Genomic DNA, 20,777 nt, shown 5'->3' with positions numbered 1-20,777 from the left:
ATCAATGAAAATCATTTGTTCCTTATAACCCATAAAACGTGAATAAGAAGAAAGCATATGGGTGGAGGAAATACTCCCAACGCGCACTGTTGGAGCTCCCTCGGCCACCACGAACCACTTTAGTGGTGCTAACTCATCCCGAACGCCTATCTCACCACTCCCTCAAGCTTGAAAATGGAGGAACACCACAAAAGAGACGAGAAAAAGAAAGAAAGAAAGTTGGAAGCTTGCTATCGCTTTTCTTATCTTGTTCAACTCACTTTTCCCCCAAAAGAGATATATCTTTTTCATTTGTGGTGTCATAATCTATATATACCAAGGGAATATACCTAAGGTTTTGTGCCAAAATTAAAATGGTACCCTAAGGTACATTCCCCACATGTGAGGGGGTAGTAGAACAGGTGGCTGTGGGCCTCTCCTGAGTGATTGACGTCAAAGAACACTTGATGAATTGACAGATATCTTTGTGTGAAAATATATTCAACTCATTTATCTTTTTCTATGCCCAGAAGTTCCATGGCATTTTCATTATGCTTCAACATCCTAATTTACCACGACAATTCTCTTCACACACCTTGCTCCTAGAACTTGCACATCAATATCCAAACTAAACCTTCCCCGTAAAATAACATCATTCACAAAATAAAATTCCAAGGCAAAATAAATCTACCAAATGCAACTACATGCTTATAAATGCATCTAAATGAACTTATATAAGCCATAAGACAATTAACAACTTAAGTAAAAAAGGCCCCAAATATAGCTTTTTTATGAAGTTATCACACCTTCAAACTTAAGCTATTGCTTGTCCTCAAGCAATGAATAAGAGTCAATAAAAGAAAAATGTCATGGAAAATTTCAGAATCAAGACAATCATATGAGGTAACATTTCATCCCTCAGAAAAGTTAGCTTCAACATGTTAGGCAGATTTAGAATTCAAGTATTATTCCCTAGGGCAAGATCCTTTGCATAGATGTGTGTGATTGTATATAATCTATGCCAAATGAAGCTAGGAAGTTTCTTATCAAGCTCTCTGGTTTTTCCATAACATTTATTCTTCCATTAAGCACAAGATTCGCTTTCATTTCTTCAACACTATATTTTTTTTGTGTACTGCTACAAAGGGATTTAGCGTACCACACATACTTTCCTAGACTTTAGAATAAATTGGAGCAAACACCTCATTCCCTAGCCTATTGATCAGATTCATCCCATGACTACTTTCATTCACTCATATGCCCATGGCTACCATTTATTAAAGAGAGTATCCAGGCAATACTACGACAAAGATAAGTGTCCCTCTATAGTCATGTAGAAGCATTCATTCGCAGCTAAACACAACTAAAAAAATAAGGTAGTTTAATTTAACCTTTAAGCAACCATATATCATTTAACCTCATCATCAAAATTGTATGCTACAATATATGCGAAAGTTCTTTCATAAAAATTTTCTAGGTTCCTTAAGTATAGAGAAGATACAATCATGTATCAAAAGTAACAAACCATCAAGACCAAGAGTTGGTCCTCTCATTATATATAGTCATGTACATTCAATTCTATCCATAAAGAATTCATCATCATTAGGCATCATTAACTTATTCCATAAAATTTTCCTAACTCATATTGATGTCATGTCATAATAATTATACTGACCCTATAATGCAGATATCCTACTAAGAACCCTAACTCCCCTAAACTTGAGGGAAATATTATCCCCAATGCTTTAATAAAAACTAAATTACATGTTATGTAATGCAATGTGATGTGAAGTACGTAAATTTCCTATGGTGGTGTGGATGCAATGCCGACAGTGCTACGCCTATTGCGTTTTCTCAGCGGGGTAGGGCTTGACTCATGGTTTGACTCTAGTGTGGCAGGTGGCGTACCTGGGTCCTCAGTGATCTTCGTGTATCCATCTGACTTCTTTAGGTATCTTCTGGTTAAACGCGATGAAGGTTGCCACTGTATTTTGGTTTGGCTGGGTGGCTCACTCGATGGCTCCATATCAGCAACATGAGCCTCCATGGGCTGTTCACGATCGATCTAGACTTAAGGCTGAGGTTCATATAATCTTTCCTCTACATCGAGTATCATATTTCTTGGATCAACTTCTTGTAGCTCGGGTGAAGTATCTTGCGGGGTGGCAGTTGGAATTACTGTAGCATATTTAGATGTTGGCAAGATCGCATCTGGAATGGTAGGAAGATTAAAAGCCAAGTATATGAGCATCTCCTTCTAAATGGATGCCATGATTGTATCCCTTTACTTGACATAAGAAAAGAAGGTCTTGAGGTCTCTGGTCAGGGTCTCTAATTAACCATTTGTCTGCCTTGTTTATTCATCGAGGGCATTCAGTTTTTATATGACATCTTGGTTTACTTCAGTCTTTGAAACTTCCTCATCCTTATCCTTGTCCTCATTGAATCCCAATAGTATAGGGATCTTTGCTTTAGTGTTACCTTTCAACCCGTGGAGGATTTCATCAAATTTATCCGCCCAAACTTTTTTCTTGCGACAAAGTGTCGTGATGAAATTGGGAAAAAACTAAGGCACTACCTAACCGTTTCAAGCATGTATGTGCTTGGTCGACTATAATCTTGCCTATGTCTATTCGAACACCCGACCAATATCGAGTGCAAAAGTATCATATAAGGTAAAGAAATGGTAGTGTTGTGTGTGGTTGGCATTAACTTGTGCTTATGAGGTGGTTCCATAGTTTGGCCCTTGGTTGAAGCCTATCTTGATCCATCAAACGCCTACTTGCTTGCTTTCCATTCAACTCCAAATTGAAAGGCATAAATTTTCCTTAACACCGTGATAGGTCTCATTATCTGCCTTTTCTCAAACTCAGCATGATTATCAATAATGTTCTGTAATTTAAAGTATCGATTAATCATAGAAGGTGTAAAACAAATAGATAATATTTGTGTAAAATTATTTGACAAGGGAAACATTGATGTTGTTTGGGTGCTTTGTAAACTTCTCCCTTTGTGTATCTCGATAATAGTCCATCACGTCACGTCCAAGGTCACAATTGTCATCGCCGATGAAAACAAAGTCTTGTTCAAAGAAAACTCTTCGGTTTTTTATGCTTTGGAACCTCTCATTTGCTGCATCATCTTGAAATTTTTGGGGGAATAGAGGAGTGATATTTGTGGGGAAAGAATGCACCATGGCTTCTAGAGGAGATGAAGAAAAAAATGGAAAGCTTGGAACTTTAATGGCCATGGAATTTCATTGTGAAGGGGAGAGAAGAAAAGAAAAAACAGTAAAGACAAAGGAAAAAAGAGTGTTAAAAATAAAAGATAAAAAGGTGAACGTTGGCCATGAAGAAAAAAATGAAAAGCTTGGAACTTTAATGGCCATGGAGTTTCAGTGTAAGGGGATGAAAATATGGAAAGAGAAAATAAAATAAAAATTTGGAAAAAGTTGAAATTTGAAAAATTAACTTTTCTTCCCTTTTTTTGTATTTTTGCCACCCGTTTCTCCAAGGTTAGGTCTTGTCCCTCTTTTTATCCTTTAGCCCATGCAAATTTCATGTGCCCTAATCAATGTGACAAATAATTAAAACATCTGAAAAATAAATGAAGGAATAATAAAAAATTAAAATTGCACATGTTATTTATGCACAGTAGTAAATCCAAAATGCAGGGGCATTTTCAAAAAGATTAGAAGGGCAAACTCATGCGTCTTGTAGGTAGAGCGGTGAAGCTCTATTGTAAGCCTTCAATCACTGGCCGTTGACTTTGAAAATGGTCTCATTGTCTATATTTTTGATGTCAACAACTCCATGAGGGTAGACTTGGCGCACTTGAAAGGGTTCATACCATCTTGACTTGAGTTAACCCGGAAAAAGCCTTGGCCTTGAGTTGTAGAGGAGCACCTGTTGACCAATATGAAAATTTCGCGGTAAAAGCATTTGGTTGTGTCATTTCTTAGTTTTATCCTTGTAAAGCTTGTCATTTTCATATGTTTGTGTCATGAACTCTTCCATTTCATTGAGCTCCAATAATCTTTGTTCTTCAGCTAAATGTGCATCAAAATTGAGCATTTTGATAGACAAATAATCTTTATGCTCTAGCTCGACAGGAAGATGGCAGGCTTTTCCATGTAGCAATTTGAACGAGGAAATTCCTAGTGGAGTTTTAAATGTTGTACGGTAAGCCCAAAGTGTTTTATCGAGCTTCGGGGATTAGTCATTTCTTATGGGGTCCACCACATTCTCGAGAATCTAGTTGATCTCACGGTTGGAGACTTCAGGTTGGCCATTTATCTGAGGTGATATGCCCTGGAAATTTTGTGTCACACCCTATACCTTTGCAGTGCCTTATCAATTAGCTTTTTGTCAAAATGGGTGTCTTTTCCACTGATGATGGCTCTAGTGCTCCATATCTGGTGAAGATATTTTTGTGTAGGAAGTTGAGCAGTGTCTTAGAGTCTTCAGTGTTGTGACTGCCTCGACCCACTTAGACACGTAATCTACTTCTAGAAAGATTTATATATCTCCAAAGGATGATGGGAAGGGTCCCATAAAGTCAATTGCCTCATATTTCAAAGAGCTCGATCTCTAAAATATTTGGCAATGGCATTTTGTGTCATTTGGTAATGTTCCTAGCACGTTGGCAATGATCGCAGGCCTTGCAAAACTCATGAGAATCTTTGAAGAGTGTAGGACAATAAAAGCCTGATTGAAGGACCTTTGCAGTGGTCATTTCACCTTCAGAGTGGCCTCAACATAGGGCGGCGTGATAATGGTGTAGGATGTCCTTTTGTTCATCCTCGGTGATACATCTGCGGATTATTTGGTCTGCACATTGCTTGAACAAATATGGCTCGTCCTATAAATAAAACTTTGTATCGTGCTTGAACTTCCTCTTTCCATGGTTGTTCAAATCATAAGAAAAAATCATACTAACAAATAAATTAACGATGTTAGCATACCACGAAAATGTCGTGGCATATAATATTTTCTCGTTAGGGAATTCCTCTTGAATGTATAAATTGTCAGGGCATTTTGAATTGTTTTCTATCCTAGAAAGGTGATTTGCAACTTGATTCTTGGTACATTTCCTATCTACGACCTCCTCCTAATGAGTCAAGGCTTGGTATCTTTCTTGTTCACTAAATATTTTATAGCTGAGTGATCAGTGTGAACGAATACTTTGGTTTCTATTAAGTATGACCTAAACTTGTCAAATGCAAATACCACGAAAAGTATTTCTTTCTCAATGGTTGTGTAATTTAATTGTGCTTCATTTAGGGAACGACTAGAAAAATAAATAACATGAAAATTTTTACCTCGGCTTTGGCCAAGCATAACTCCCACGACATAATTACTCGTATCACACATCCGATCGAGGAAACAATAATGGGTGCTTAGATAAGTATTTGTTTTAACTCTGTGAATGCGCCATGAAAAAAAATTATCAAACACAAAGAGTTGATTTTGTTGAAGCAAGGTACAGAAGGGCTTGGAGATCTTGGAGAAGTCATTGATGAATCTCCTATAAAAGTAATTGTTCATCATTGAGGACCTTAGAGAATTAAGTGAGAAAATTGCCACGGTACTACATTCTCTCCCACAAGGAAGTCTCCTTAGTGACACTCAGGTCACTAAGCCTCATATAAAGGAGCAATGCAGTGTGTTCACGTTTAGGAGTGGTATCAGAATTAATCTTGATGATAAATTTGGGGGGGGAGAAACAAGAAATTTCTCACCAAGGCACCACACATGAAGAACTTGAAGATCAAGCTGAAATTGTTGAAAAAGAAGAACTACCTAAGGAGAAGGAAAAGAACGAGGGTTCAACAAGTCATCACATAAATGGTAAAAAATTATTTCCCAAGGAAAAAGTTTCTTCACCACTTGCGGCGGATGAAGTCAGACCTTCACCACCCTTCCCTCAACGGTTGAAGAAGCATAATGACGAGATCCAGTTCAGAAAGTTTGTTGATGTCCTTGACCAGTTGCATATCAATGTTCCACTACTTGAAGCCATTGAGCAGATGCTTTCTTATAGAAAATTTTTTGAAGGACATTGTTACAAAGAAGATAAAGGTGGAAAGAATAGAAATTAATTCCACGTCAACATAATATTGTTCGGTGATGAGTAAACTTCTGCCGAAGTAAAACGATCATGGCAACTTTGTTATACCATGTTCCATTGGTGATAAATATGTTGGAAGAGCTCTTTGTGACTTGGGGTCAAGCGTAAATATGATGCCTAAGTTCATATTTCTGAAGCTTGGAATGGGTAATGCTCGACCAACCACCATGATTTTACAACTAACTGATCGGTCACACATTCGTCCCGAGGGTAGAATTGAAGATGTGATTGTTAAAGTGGACAAGTTAGTCTTTCCAGCTGATTTCCTCATTCTAGACTATGAGGACGATGAAAATGCACCTATTATTCTTGGACGTCCATTTTTAGCTACATGGCGTATTTTAATAGATTGTGAGAAAGGAGAGTTCACGATGAGGGTGGCTGATCAAAACGTTACAATCAATGTCTTTAACACTCTTAAATACGTTGATGATTATGAAGAATTCCATTACATTGAATACATTGATTCACTGAAGGAAGCTGGAACATAAAATTATGGTCAAGGAAAATTCTTACATCTTGATGAGTATGATAATTTGTGCCAAGACAAAGTTCTCTAGAAGGAAGAGTATAAATTCTTTTTCCAAGACGATGTTTCACAATCTAAGAAACACAATAATTTTTGCCTAGGCGAAAGTTTACTGAACGTAGCATACAAAAATATTTGCCTAGGTGAAAGTTTTTTGATTGAAGCATATGAAAGACATACTGAAGACAAAGCAAGTACAGAGTTTGAAAATGATTCATTGGAAGTGGAACAGTCTAGTTTACTTCAAGCTAGACCAGGTATGAGATTCAAACCCCTTGATTTCAATGAATTTATTCCTCCAAAACATTTGCTAAACATGCACCTACCTTAGAACTTAAACCGTTGCCATCACATTTGAAATATGCTTATCTAGGTAGTGATGAAACTTTACCAATTACAATTTATGTTAGTCTAGCCCTGAGCAAGAGGGAAGTTTGTTGAATGTTTTATCACAGCACAGAAAAACTCTCGGGTGGACTATGGCAGACTTAAAGGAAATTATCCCTACAATATGCATGCATAAGATCCAGTTAGAAGATAACCATAGAAATTATGTGGAACACAAAGAAGACTTAACCCGATAATGAAAAAAGTGGTGATAAATGAAATCTTAAAATGGCTTGATGCTGGGGTGATCTATCCTATATCCGATAGTTCATGGGTTAGTCCAGTTCAATGCGTACCGAAAAAGGGTGGCGTGATCGTGGTTAAGAATGAGAATGATGAGCTTTTGACTACAAGAATGACATATTTGCATGGATTACAAAAAACTCAACAAGACAACGAAGAAATACCACTTTCCTCTTTCTTTCATTGATCAAATGCTTGATCGGTTAGTAGGAAAGACATTTTACTATTTCCTTGACGAATATTCTGGATACAATCAAATCGCCATAGCACCTGGAAATCAGGAGAATACCACATTCACCTTCCCGTATAGTACTTATGCCTTTAAAAGAATGTCGTTCAGACTCTTTAATACTTCAGTAACTTTTCAGAGGTGTATGATGACCATTTACTCAGATATGGTGGAGGACTTCATGGAAATATTTATGGATAACTTTTCCGTCTCGGGTGATGACTTTGAATGATGCCTCGATAATATATCTAAAGTGCTGAAGCGATGCGAGGAGTCCAACCTTGTGCTAAACTGGGAGAAATGTCACTTTATGGTGACCGAATGAATTGTGTTGGGACACAAAATTTCTCACCAAGGCATCAAATTTGATAAAGCAAAAGTGGAAATAATTGAGAATTTTCCTTCAACCACCACTGTGAAGGGCATACGAAGTTTCCTAGTGCATACAGGATTCTACAGGCGGTTCATCAAGGACTTTTCAAAGATTTCAAATCCTTTATGTCTGCTGCTTCAACAAAATCAATAATTTGTGTTCAACGATGAATGCCTCAACACATTCACTGATCTGAAGAAAAAACTTACATCGGCACCAATTGTTGTGCCACCTGACTGGGATGCCCCTTTTGAGCTGATGTACGATGGAAGTGACTATGTTGTAGGGGCAATGCTAGGGAAAAGAAAGGTAAAATCTTTCATGTCATCTATTATGCTAGTCGTACCCTTAATGATGTACAACTTAATTATACCACCACTGAAAAGAACTGCTTATCGTGGTATTCGCTTTTGATAAGTTTAGGCCATATTTTATAGGAACTAAGGTCATTGTATATGCTGATCACTCTGCCATTAAATACTTAGTTAATAAAAAAGATACAAAGCCTAGGCTTATTAGATGGATATTATTTTTTCAATAATTCGATTTGGACGTAAATTATAGTATGGGTACTGAAAACCAAGTATTAGATCACTTGTCTAGGTTAGAAAACAAAAATATTTGTCATGACATGATGGATATTCATGAGGATTTCCTTGATGAGAAAATTTTATTTGTCGCGACAGTGTCGTGGTACGCTGACATAGTTAACTTTCTTGTTAGTGGTGTTATACCTCTAGATTTATCTAGCCAGGACAGGAAAAATTCAGACATAATGTACACCACTATTACTAGGATAAACGATTCCTATTCAAGCAATGTAGCGACCAAATAATATGCATGTACGTCCCTGAAGAAGAATATAAGGAGATCCTATTTCATTGACATATATCCTCATGTGGAGGGCACTTTGGTGGGATGAGGATTGATGCAAATTTCCTCCCATCCATCTTCTACTAGCCCACCTTATTCAAGGATGCGCATGACTTCTATATGTCATATGATCGTTGTCAGTGCACTGGGAATATATCGAAGAGAAATGAGATGCCATGGCAAAACATTTTGGAAGTTGAGCTCTTCGATGTGTGAGGGGTCGATTTTATGGACCTTTCTCATCGTCCTTTCGTGATCTGTACATACTCTTGGCGGTATACTATGTTTCCAAATGGGTTGAAGTCATGGTCACACCTTGCAATGACTCCAAAACCGTGTTGAAATTTTTCCACAAAAACATATTCACGTGTTTTGGAGCACCACGAGCAATTAACAACGATGAAGATACTCACTTCAATAACAAATTAATTGCCAAGACTTTGAAAAGATACAGGGTGCGCCACAAAATTGCCACAACATACCATCCCCAGACTAATAGGCAGGTTGAGGTTTCTAATCGCGAGATTAAACAGATTCTTAAGAAGGTGGTCAACCCAAAGCACAAAGATTGGTCGACAAAGCTTGATGAGGCACTGTAGGCCTACCGAATAACATTCAAAATGCCACTCGAAATGTCCCCATTCAAGCTAGTCTATGGCAAGGCATGCCATTTGCCCATGGAATTGGAACAAAAAGCATTTTGGACCATCAAGAAACTAAATATGGATGCGTAGCTTGCTGGAGAAAGAAGATTGTTGGAACTGAATGAATGGATGAATTTAGAGCTCATGCTTATGAAAATGCCAGCCTCTACAAAGAAATGACGAAAATATGTCATAACAAAAAAAATTTGCCTAGGCAATTTTTTCTGGACAACAACTATTGCTCTATAATTCACTACTCAAGCTATTTCCTGGCAAGCTAAAATCTAGATGGTCAGGACCGTTCATCTTACATCAAGTCCATAGCTATGACGCAGTAGAAATCAAGAACCTAGATGATGGGTTAACCTTTAAGGTGAATGATCAACGATTGAAGGCATACAATTGAGCATTCATCTTGCGTGATAAATCGACATCGTTACTTCACGATGCCGAAGAGTTTTCCCTTCTTCCATGAACAAATTTTGTTGTCTAGGCAATAAAAATTTGAACTCTATACATAAATAATTCATTTTTATTTTATTCTGCACGAGTTGTATACTTTTATTTTATTCTTTATTTTTATTTCTTTTAGCAGAAAAGATACACGTGGTAGCGTAAGGTTTGTGCTCATGCATGAGAGGAGGAGAAACCCTAGAATATTGGTTTTGGCAGCACTTTTGAGAGGGAAAATATAATTTTCCTTTATTATATTACTTTTAGTTAAATCAAATATCTTCCCCATTACTATCACATATCTTTTCCCCTTAATGATTTACCATTTTACCTCCAAGAAACCACTCATTATCCATTTTTTTCCAAAACCGCCTACTTCCTTTTTCTCCTCACTGTTAACTCATTCTTCTTCAACTTTTCTTTCACCAAAACCCTCCATTACTGTTGTGAGAATCCCTATTCTTCCCCTAAATCTATCACAACAAACACCATGGCCCGATCCAAGAAGAATCTAGGTGCCTCTATATCCTCCACAGTGGCTATATGCTTTCAGCTCTTTCAAACCGTCGAGGTCGAGGTCAAGTTCAAGGCCCTATAAAAACGGTAAGTTTACTTGGAGGATGGCTTTTTCTTCTCGGAGGCTGGCGTAGAACTCTTTGGACCGAAGGTAATGGAAATCGTCTAGAATGGAGAAATTTGCACGGTACCCAAAGGTAGTAGCACCGGCAATGGTGCGAAAGTTTTATGCCCACCTAGGTGACCCATCTCAGCACGTTATGTACTTAAGAGGGAAATCTATCCGATTCACTCCCTTAACCATAAAATGTAACTTTAAACTCGACAAGTTAGAGGATCAACATAAAAAATTTCTTGCCAAGGCAGATCAAGAAACATACGATGGTGTGCTGGAGGATTTATGTTTCGACTGGGCGAAATTTGAAGGGAATGAGCCAAACAGAAAGCGTGTGGATCGTCAAGCCCTTAATCAAATATCCAAACTATGAAACCACTTTTTGAAAGGCAAGATGATTTCTACCTCACACAATACGACAGTGTTGGTGAGACGATTGATGTTGTTGCACTCTATCATCTACAGGCTCACGATCATTGTGGGCGAGATAATTTTTGAGTAGATCCACGAGTATGCAAAGAGGACCCAAGGTAACCTTCTTTTCCCCAATTTGATAACTACTTTGTGCATGAAAAAAAAGTCCCTGAGGATCCTTTCAAGGACTTTATCAAGTTGAAGGAATGCATCACCAAAAAGAAGGTGCTCAAACTTATGAGTGTTGATGACAATGCTCCACACGAGGGCTTGGAGCATGGAATAAAATTGGTTTTCGCGGAAAGAGTGACAGCCGTGGTCACATCCACTAGGGATACGCGAGAGCGGTTGGAGCATCTGGAAGGTCACATGTAGACCTTCTTCAACTATGTCAAGGCTCAGGATGCACAAATGAATGATTTCTTAAAGAAATGCTCCTAGTTACCATGGAAAACCTACCACCTTTTCCTGATGAAATCCTACGCCAATCGTTCCTTACAGGCGGCAATACATTTCATGCCTCGGTACAAAATGTTCCACCCGATTCCCCTATAGATATCACTCCTCTTGCCACACATGTCTCCCTAATCCATGAAGAATGTCACAGCGAGATAGAGGAATATCTCAGTTCTTCATCCTCTTCTTCTAAAAACACTTGAGAAATCCCACAAGAATTCTTTGATGATGATGATTTTATTCCAGTCCCTGACCAGCCTACTCCTGAACAAGTATATGAACAACCCTATATCTCAATATTGAACCAACTCTTGACCTTGAAGAAAGCCAATCTTAAGACATCCCTGCTGAGCACTCACACATTGAGGAGATGACATCACCGGCTAGTCCCCCGAGTACGTGATGTCAAATCAAGTGCACAATTGGTCATCTTACTATGCTATCTCCTTCTTTGCTTCCTTCAGGAGATATTGGATCCGATAGCCTACTCCTCTCAAATGACTCAGAACCCGCGTGTCCAGTCGAACCTCTCCACCAGAATGAGGTAATATTTCTTTAATTTGCATTTGCATTAGCATTTTAGAGTAATTTTCATTATATTCGTATTCATGAATTGAGGACAATACATCTCTCTAGTTTAGGGGAGGTGTTGTACTCCATACTTAGTTTTTGCTTTTTTGGTAATAATTGGTTGAAAAATTTATTGTCATGGCATGAGTTTCATTAGGATAGTTGTTGGAAAAAGTTGATGATACCCAATGATGAAAGAAAATTTTATTACCTAGGCCATAACTATTTTACATGATTGTTGAAGGCTAGAACCGACCTTAGGACTTGATTCTTTATGACTCTTTGAACATGATTGTTTGTTTTCTCTGCTTAAGGTGCTTAGAAAATATTTAAGAAAGAACATTTTACGTGTCAAGGCATTAAATGTTTGAAAGGCTAAATTGAACTCCTTAATGTTTTGAATTGTGTTGAATAAAAAAATGCCTTGGCATAATTATAGAGGAACACTCCTCTATGTCTTGGCATAACATGGAAAACTTCTTAAATAAATGGTTGCCTAAGCATATGAGTGAATGAAAGTATTCACATGATGACTCTACCTGTCTAACTCGGGGGTGGAAGGTATGCTCCTTTTCACCTAGAGTGTGGGATGGTAGTAGTGATGAGCTGACTCCCCTTGAAGTATGCTTAAAAAAGTTAAAGTTACATGTTGAATAAATAGGAGTAAAACTATGCTTGAAGAATAATTTGATGTCTTTGTAAAACAGAAGCACTTACTTATGAGTTTTCTAACTATGTTAAAGCATAAACTACTATAAAATCACACATACACATCGACAAAAAATCTTGACCTATAAAGGTACTTGACTTTTCGTACAGTCTACCATGTTGAGGCTAAAATTTTTGCTGAGGGCTGAAATTTTAAACCACATGATTGTCCTAATTTTTTGCTTTGCCATGGAAATTTATTTCTCTACTTCTTATTATCTATTGCTTGAGGAAAACAATAACTTAAGTTTGGGGGTGTGATAACTCCGTAAAAATACTATGTTTTTTGTCTTTTTACTTAAGTTATTGTGTGTCTAAAAGTCGTTGTCATAACATTTTAGTTGTATTTAGGTCATATTTGCATGTGGTCGATAAGTTTTTCGTAGGATATATTTATTTAGATGAACTGATACTACTGAGGGGGAAGGTTCTTTGATGGTTGTGCTGATGCAGGAATAACTAAGAAAGAAATTATTTTCCCAGACAAAAGAATTTCCCGGGGCTAGAGGAACATAAGAAGATATTGTGGAACATATGTTTATTACCGAGGCAAGATTTATCTTGCAGATCTGACGTGACTCAGCAATTGCTGACGTCATTTACCTAGCTTCATCCTTACGTGCAATCATGCCCTCATAAGGGAAATTAACCACTTCCAACCATTATATCATTCATAAAATGGGTACGTCAACGAGGTTTTTCCTGAATATATTAAACTCGCTATAGTAAATCCAAACTAAGTGCTCCGTAAGAAGTTTGATTGTGTGAGGTTTTTCCTTAATATATTAAACTCGACGTTTTTATTTGTTTTGACAATTTTTATTTGTTTACTCTTCCAAATTTTCCTTGCCTCGAGTAAACTTTTCTGCACACACAATATTTCTTACCTCGACATTACTTTTCCATCTATTTATATTCTCTGATCCTAATTATTTTCTATTTCGGCAAGAATTTCAGGACTAGCTTGTGACATCTAGTTCTCGCTGTAGAAAAACATCAAAAATTCCCACCAATTCCTGAGGAGACGATAACTCAACTTACTATTATATTACTTGTCTCGATTGTGTACACTTGCAATGATTTCTTGCCTTAGCATATACATTCACAAGCAATCACACACCATAATGAAATCTAGCATTAGAAGTTAAAATTTACTTAAATAACTTATTTTTTCATAAGTCACCTAAACAAATGACACAAGGACTCTCGTTTCATGCTTCCTAAGACGCTAACATATTATGCACACTCAACTTAACTTGTATAGGCTATTTAAACACTTATTTAAGTTCATAACAACATTTTGCATATCGTACCCAAAATGAAATCAATAACTAACACATACTCAAAACATCATTATAATCATAACATACTACCAAGTAATTCAAGAGATCAAATCATCATCATAATATTTACAAACTTGAAAACACCAAAACTTAAAAAAAAAAAATCCCAACATATCATTCCCACATTGCCTCAAACCAACACATAGTTCGCATACTCTTATTGTAACATCCTCAATATCTGGGACTTATATTGAAAAGTAGATAAATTGAAAAGTTTTCAGGGACTTATGTTATAATTTGGTGTAGGATTGAATATCAAAGAAGGAAAAATGGAAGGGCAAAATGGCAATTTGATAGTGAGATAATTATTGAATGGAGTTATATATATGTTACACGTGGGAGATGAAGGGGTAAAAGGAAGCTTTCTAAAGTTCTCTTCTTCACCTTTTTCCAACTGTGACCGTTGACTTTGACCAAAAAGTTAAATTTTTTGAAAAGTCATATTTTATGTTTTTCGACTTCCTGAATCTGAATCCGAAGTTTTTTTTTCCAAATTTAAACCCGAAAGCCTCCAAATTGACTCGTAAACTTGAATGTACTTGTGTAAATTAAGTATTTATTTCAGTGCATCTAATTTAACTGAATGGTCAATTACTAATTAATGTTATCTTATATTTAAGGTACTCGTGGATCTCCTGACCACTCGACTGCTCGACCTAATTCCTTTTGATCCGCTCGTCTATAAGAGCCCATGAATACTCGTATAGTTCTGTAACCCTGTTAAATATTCAGTTTAGTATACTACTTTGATAATAACTTTGTATTGTTATGGATTAAGTTCCCGTATTGTCGAAGAACGTAGTGAAGCTGGTGCTAGGTAGATATTTCAGACTGTTTCTTTTTGCTAAGTGTGTTCCTTGTATGTCATATAATTGTTTTAAATATATGTTTGAAATGCCATGTGCACATGATTTTTTATCTTATTCGCAATGAGTCTATCTATTTGACTTGATTTTGTATGAATTATCTAATTTAAACTCTACTTTCTAATTTACTAAAGTGAGCCAGATTGTCTAATTCATGTTCTCTAGTTACTGTTTTTACTAATAAATAAATATGTCTGAACTCTGATTTCCTGTTACCACTGGTTACTGCCTGAAAAATATTTTTCTCTGGGGTACTCTGGGATTTAGTATGAAGTCTCTGCAGGTTCAACTCGATCAAACTGGTAATTGCTTATATAGGTTTAGATCGATCAAACTAGTAATTCCTTATGAATCTAAGGCGACTCTTAGGTGGGCTCTTGGGCCTAATAGGCCTAGTGGTAAGGCCTTATGGACCCTAAGGTACTCCCTTAGGGTGGTACCTCTGCTATGTACATTGGGTAAGTCATTATGGGTTTGAGGGCACTCCCCTCAAGTGAACATCTACGCTTTGGCTAGGGTAAGACCTTATAGACCCAGGGTGCTCCCTTAGGTTGGCACCTACGCCCTTTGGACCTAGTGTAATTCCTTATGGATGCAGTTATGGGGAACTGCATATGGTACTCGGCTAGAGGAAGATTCTGTAATTTTAAGCTAAAATCACTACTGATGTTTTCACAATTTGGAACTGAACTGATTTTCAAATTCTACCGACGTTTCATGATTTTAATGTTGAATTGATTTTGAAACCTTAATTATATGTATATTTTTGCACTGTTGGAACACACTGGGCTCCCTAACTCACTCCCCCAAAATTCTCTCTTTCAGATATTTTGGATAAGCATCCCAGACCTGGCACTTGGAGGATCAACACATTTGTTCAATACTTTTTGTTGTAATGTTTTTATCTTCTGGGTTGCATTATTTTGGGTGACATGTGCCAATATTTTGAAGATACTTGTTTATGACGTATGTTGCTATTGTTACTGATATTATAATTACTTCGAAACTGATTTTGGAATATTTTATATAGTTTAGTTTCTACGACTTTAATTATCTAGAATTGAATTTTAATGTTATCAACTATATTTTTAAAGATATTTATTCATAATATGGTTTTAAATTATTTTAAAAAGTTTTGAAATTTTTTATCGTAATCCGCTAGATCTAGTAGTAACGTATAGGTCGGGTCTAGGGGTTACATTTTTTCTTCAAAAAAATTGATTAGTTTTTACGTAATTTATGATCTTTATTGAGATATATCATAAATGTGAATTTTGCAAACACCAATTAATTATTAGTGCTTTATTTTTTTAATTTAAGACTTTCACCACGATGGTTAATACATTGTCAAATAGTTTTCATTTATTTTATTTTTTAAAATATAATTTAAGGACACTTGGGATTATATTAAGGTCACAATTTACAAATAGTAAAGAGACTAATAACAAAATTTTACCTTTTGTCACAATTTACAAATAGTAAAGAGACTAATAACAAAATTTTACCTTTTGATAAGCTAGTTTATCTTAACAACAATTTAAATTATTATTGATATCGATATTTATCACAACAAAAAGTAAAATTTTTAAGTGACAAGCAATTTTATTGTAAAAAATATCAAATAATAGTGATCACTTTATATGTCTTCACTTTCATAAAATTTCCTACCAAGAAAATAATTGACGCCAATTTACGTATTCCAATAGTGTCAAAATGTTTGTGATTGTGAAATTTGTGTCAAAATTATATGCTTTTATAGTGAGAATTTAATTGTAGAAAAAATTAATCATCATAGTTATTACTATAATTGTGACAAAATAAAAATACATCACATTTATTTTATTAATAGTGTCGTGCAAAATTTTTGTCATCAAAAGTTTAATATTTGTGATATTAATTTGTTAATGAAAACATTTATTCTTATAGTGATACTTGTGAGGTAATTTAAGAGTATCACAAGTATATCATTATAAAATGATAAACTTACTAGTGAAAAAAGTTGTTATTGTCACAATTATAAATAATAGTGACCACTTAATATGTTATAACTATTAATTTGTTTATTTAAAAAAAAGTTGATGTCATTTCAAGCATTTTATTAGTGATCAAATAGAAGTAGGACAACTATTCACTTAAATCGTGACAAAAATAATTGTTGTCACAAATCACCAACTAAGATTAGTGATAAAATGTTTTCATCACAATTATAAATAATAATAGTGACTACTTAATATGTTGTCACCATTACAACTTTTCCCGCAAAAAAATAAGTTGGCTTCAATTTGAACATTCTATTAGTGACTAATTGATAATGATAACTTGCTATGGCCACACTAAAACACAATTAGTGACGAATTACTTGTTATGAACTTTAAAATTGCCACAATTATTATCTAAAGAGTGACAAACTAGAAATAAGTCACAACTACTCATTTTAAAAGTGACAAGAATAATTTTCGTCACAAATATTAATTCTTGGGGAGAGATCTCAAGTACAATACCTATCTTAAGGTATTAAACCTCGGGACAAGTATTAACACTTTGATGAACTTATTGATACTCTATACTCAGAATCGATACTTATAACCCGGAACTTCACTTGGAATATATAGGGTATCAATACCCATCAATACCTAAACCTAGAAAATATAATAATGAATTTTGACATGTTCTACGCAACAAAAAATTTATCACTCAAGGCATAATTTCTTATGTTAAAACTAAGAGTGACTTAAAGCATACATTAGACAATCTGTAACATCTTTAGATATTTTAATCGAATTATTTTAGTCGAATAATGCACTCTATGTGATGAAGTCATCCTTAAAAATATATTTTCTTATCAACGAAAGATTATCACGACAACAACTCTTTTCTTGTGAGTATATATATAACATGCTTTCTGGGTGAATTCTCTTCTTATCATTTTACACTTAAAAACTATCTACCATTTTCTATTAATATCTTGATACCATAGAGTAAACCGAAACAAGGTATATTTCATAACTAATAGATAAACATACGCAAATTACAACAAGTGACATAAACTCACGAGAAAAAATATTATAAACTGAGTTTGATAGGATGTAGGAGATGATGGGTTCACAACTTGCTCCTCAATCAATTGAAGTTGGATCAGCATTGCTTTCTTTTGCAGCCCACTAACGAACTCTCTCTTTCTCTCTATGTTCCCTTGTCATTAGCTGTGTCTTCTGAAGGAGAAAAATGGGAGTATCCAAAGGATCTTGATGAAGGCTAGGTGCATACTATAATCTGTTCGTTCTTTTAGTACTGTTATGTTAATGATATTACACCAAGAGGATGAAACAGGTTGACAAGTTGTGTAACAAGGTTGGAATAATTTTCATGATTGTGGTCGTAATTTTTAGTGAGATATTGTAGCAGTCATAGTTTCAGCATGAACCTATCAAATGATATTAGTGATAAAAAAATATTTATTAGGTTTAAACAACTGTGTCACGATGTATGTTATCTCAATTGAAAGTACAAACGTGAAAGCCCTGTATAGAAGGGCCCAAACATACATCCAAACGGCAGAGTTTGATGTCAAGAAAGCACTTGAGCTATAATAATAAAATCACTAATAAAAATTTAACCGATAATCCAATTTGAAATTTTAACAAAAGTTATAAATGAAAATAAGTTATATCGATAAGAAGGTAGACGAAATTTTGTAAGTCTTAAAGGGACGTTTGAAAAGTCGCATTGTAATTGGATTTATGTGTAATGATACAATTTTAATGCGTTTAGACAACTATGATAATTTATTAGTCTTGTTGAATCGAATTTAATTTAAAGCCTCTTATTACACTCTTTAATTCTTAGGAGAGATATAAAAATTAACTATGTAATTAAAAATACTGAAATATCAAATTCAACACCATTTGGTCTATATAAAGTTGGTGCTAAACATGACAAGCCAATAACGCTAACTGTGATTCCGCTCTTCTATGTTGGATTCTTCCCTTGTTACGTTTGGTCCGGAGGATTTTACAAGCTTATTGATGATTCTGTGGAATATCTGGAATTGAAGGAATTCGATAGTCCATGAAGGTAGAGTACAACCTCCCAGGATCTTGGTAGGCAATGCTCGTCTTCTCCATAATGAATTTCTGGCGGCTTATCGAGCTAACAGTGATCAGCGTTTTCGGCCTGCCGATTTGGAGCATTGGTTGCTCCCGCCAGATGGCACCGTAAAGATAATTGAGAAGTTCTTATGTTCCTACTACCCGACGAGCAGCGATTGGAATGGTTGTCCGTAATTCCCACGGCGTAATTCTTGGTAGGCTAGCCATTACATCTGCTGGTTGCTTTGACGATGGCCTTGCGGAAGTTAATTAAGCAGTTGAGGAAGAGTGGCCATCTTTCATTTTTTATCACGATTCCTCGGTCATGGTTAACAAATTCAATAGCGTTGATGCCGATGTTTCCACACTTGGAGTTCACATGAGGTCGATTCGTGCTAAATGTATTAATTTTTCTCATTGTTCTGTTTTGTATGTAAATCGTACAGCGAACGTAGTGGCGCATTCGCTTGCTACGACAACTCTACGATCTAATGTGTCTTATTATTTTGACTCAAATTACCTCGAGTTTATCATACCAGGTGTAACGAACGATATGTTTCCTATGTATCAATGGATTCATGGGCACTCTTTCTGCCTTATAGGACTCCAACATCACGTAGAAGAAACTTTTAATGAGGCCCTTTAATTTTCAAAAAAAAAAACAATAACGCTAAAAGCATTTCCACCAGTTCATTAACACAGAAAGAAAATAAGTGCAAATTAATGATGGCTATACACATCAAAAAGAAATATCCTACTTTTTTTTACAAACGAGACTGCAGCAGCATGATAATAAAAAAGAATTGCATGTATTGAAATTAATATTTTTAATATAATATTTCAATTATTCAATTTTTATTTATATATTTAAAATTAATCAGTGTTAAATAATTTGAATCTCTATTTTTTATATATTTTTTAATAGTTCGAGTGACTACAAAATAGTATATATTAAGAATTTTTCTTAAATATTGATCACGCATACACACCATGCAGATACAATTGCTTGAAACCAAAACTTCTAGAGAGAACAATAATTCTAACTTGATATGAGAAAAATGAATGTTAAAATTGATCGTGCGAATCACATGAACTAAATCTCAAAATTAAAAACCTCATTGAAAGGCAATGAGAAACTTTGAAATGCAGAAAAATAAAACACATGGTTATAGTTGGAGAGCATGAAATAATGCATGGTAGGTGAAACAAATGATGGGGGCAAGGATTGTTTCTTTTTCGCACTCTATTTTTTCACCTTCCCAACCATAATTAAAAAAAACACCAACCAAAGTTAAAATTAGTGCCCCCAAGAAAGGCTTGTAAAGGGTGAAAGCAACGCTAAAATAGGGACAATGACTTTGTTAATGGGACACCTACCTTAATCATCATTTAGATAGTGCCCTACAACATCAACCAATTGCCTTCCAAATATCCCACCCCCATCCCTTCAAAGCATTCTTTAATCTTAGTTGTGGAGACTTGGTGTGGCTTTTCTTCTTTCTTTTGGTCAGCACTATTGATTTGGGGGAATTGAGAGTTTGTCTAGCAAATGGATTTCAGTGTTTGATTACGACTTTTTACCAAAGTCCCGTAGATCAAACTTACATATAATGCTGGAAGCATTATAGATAATAACAGATGCAAGATTTTATATTAGAGGAACGAATTTTTAAAAAATTGATGAACATCTATCCGTTGCTAATTCTATTTTAAAAATTTGGAAAACCACATCCAAAAGCATTTTTCCTTTCTAATTAAACAAATTCTAATATGCATGGCACCGAAATTTTACTTGCCTACCTCAAATAATAATTTAACTTCCTCGGTTGCTTAGATGGTTTTTATTTTATCGTTTTAAATAT

The sequence above is a fragment of the Hibiscus syriacus genome, unplaced genomic scaffold (genome assembly GCF_006381635.1).
Source record: "Hibiscus syriacus cultivar Baekdansim isolate YM2019G1 unplaced genomic scaffold, ASM638163v2 tig00112738_pilon, whole genome shotgun sequence".
Classification (NCBI taxonomy): Eukaryota; Viridiplantae; Streptophyta; class Magnoliopsida; order Malvales; family Malvaceae; genus Hibiscus; species Hibiscus syriacus.
The sequence above is the reverse complement of the archived record's forward strand: the minus strand, read 5'-3'. Positions refer to the sequence as shown.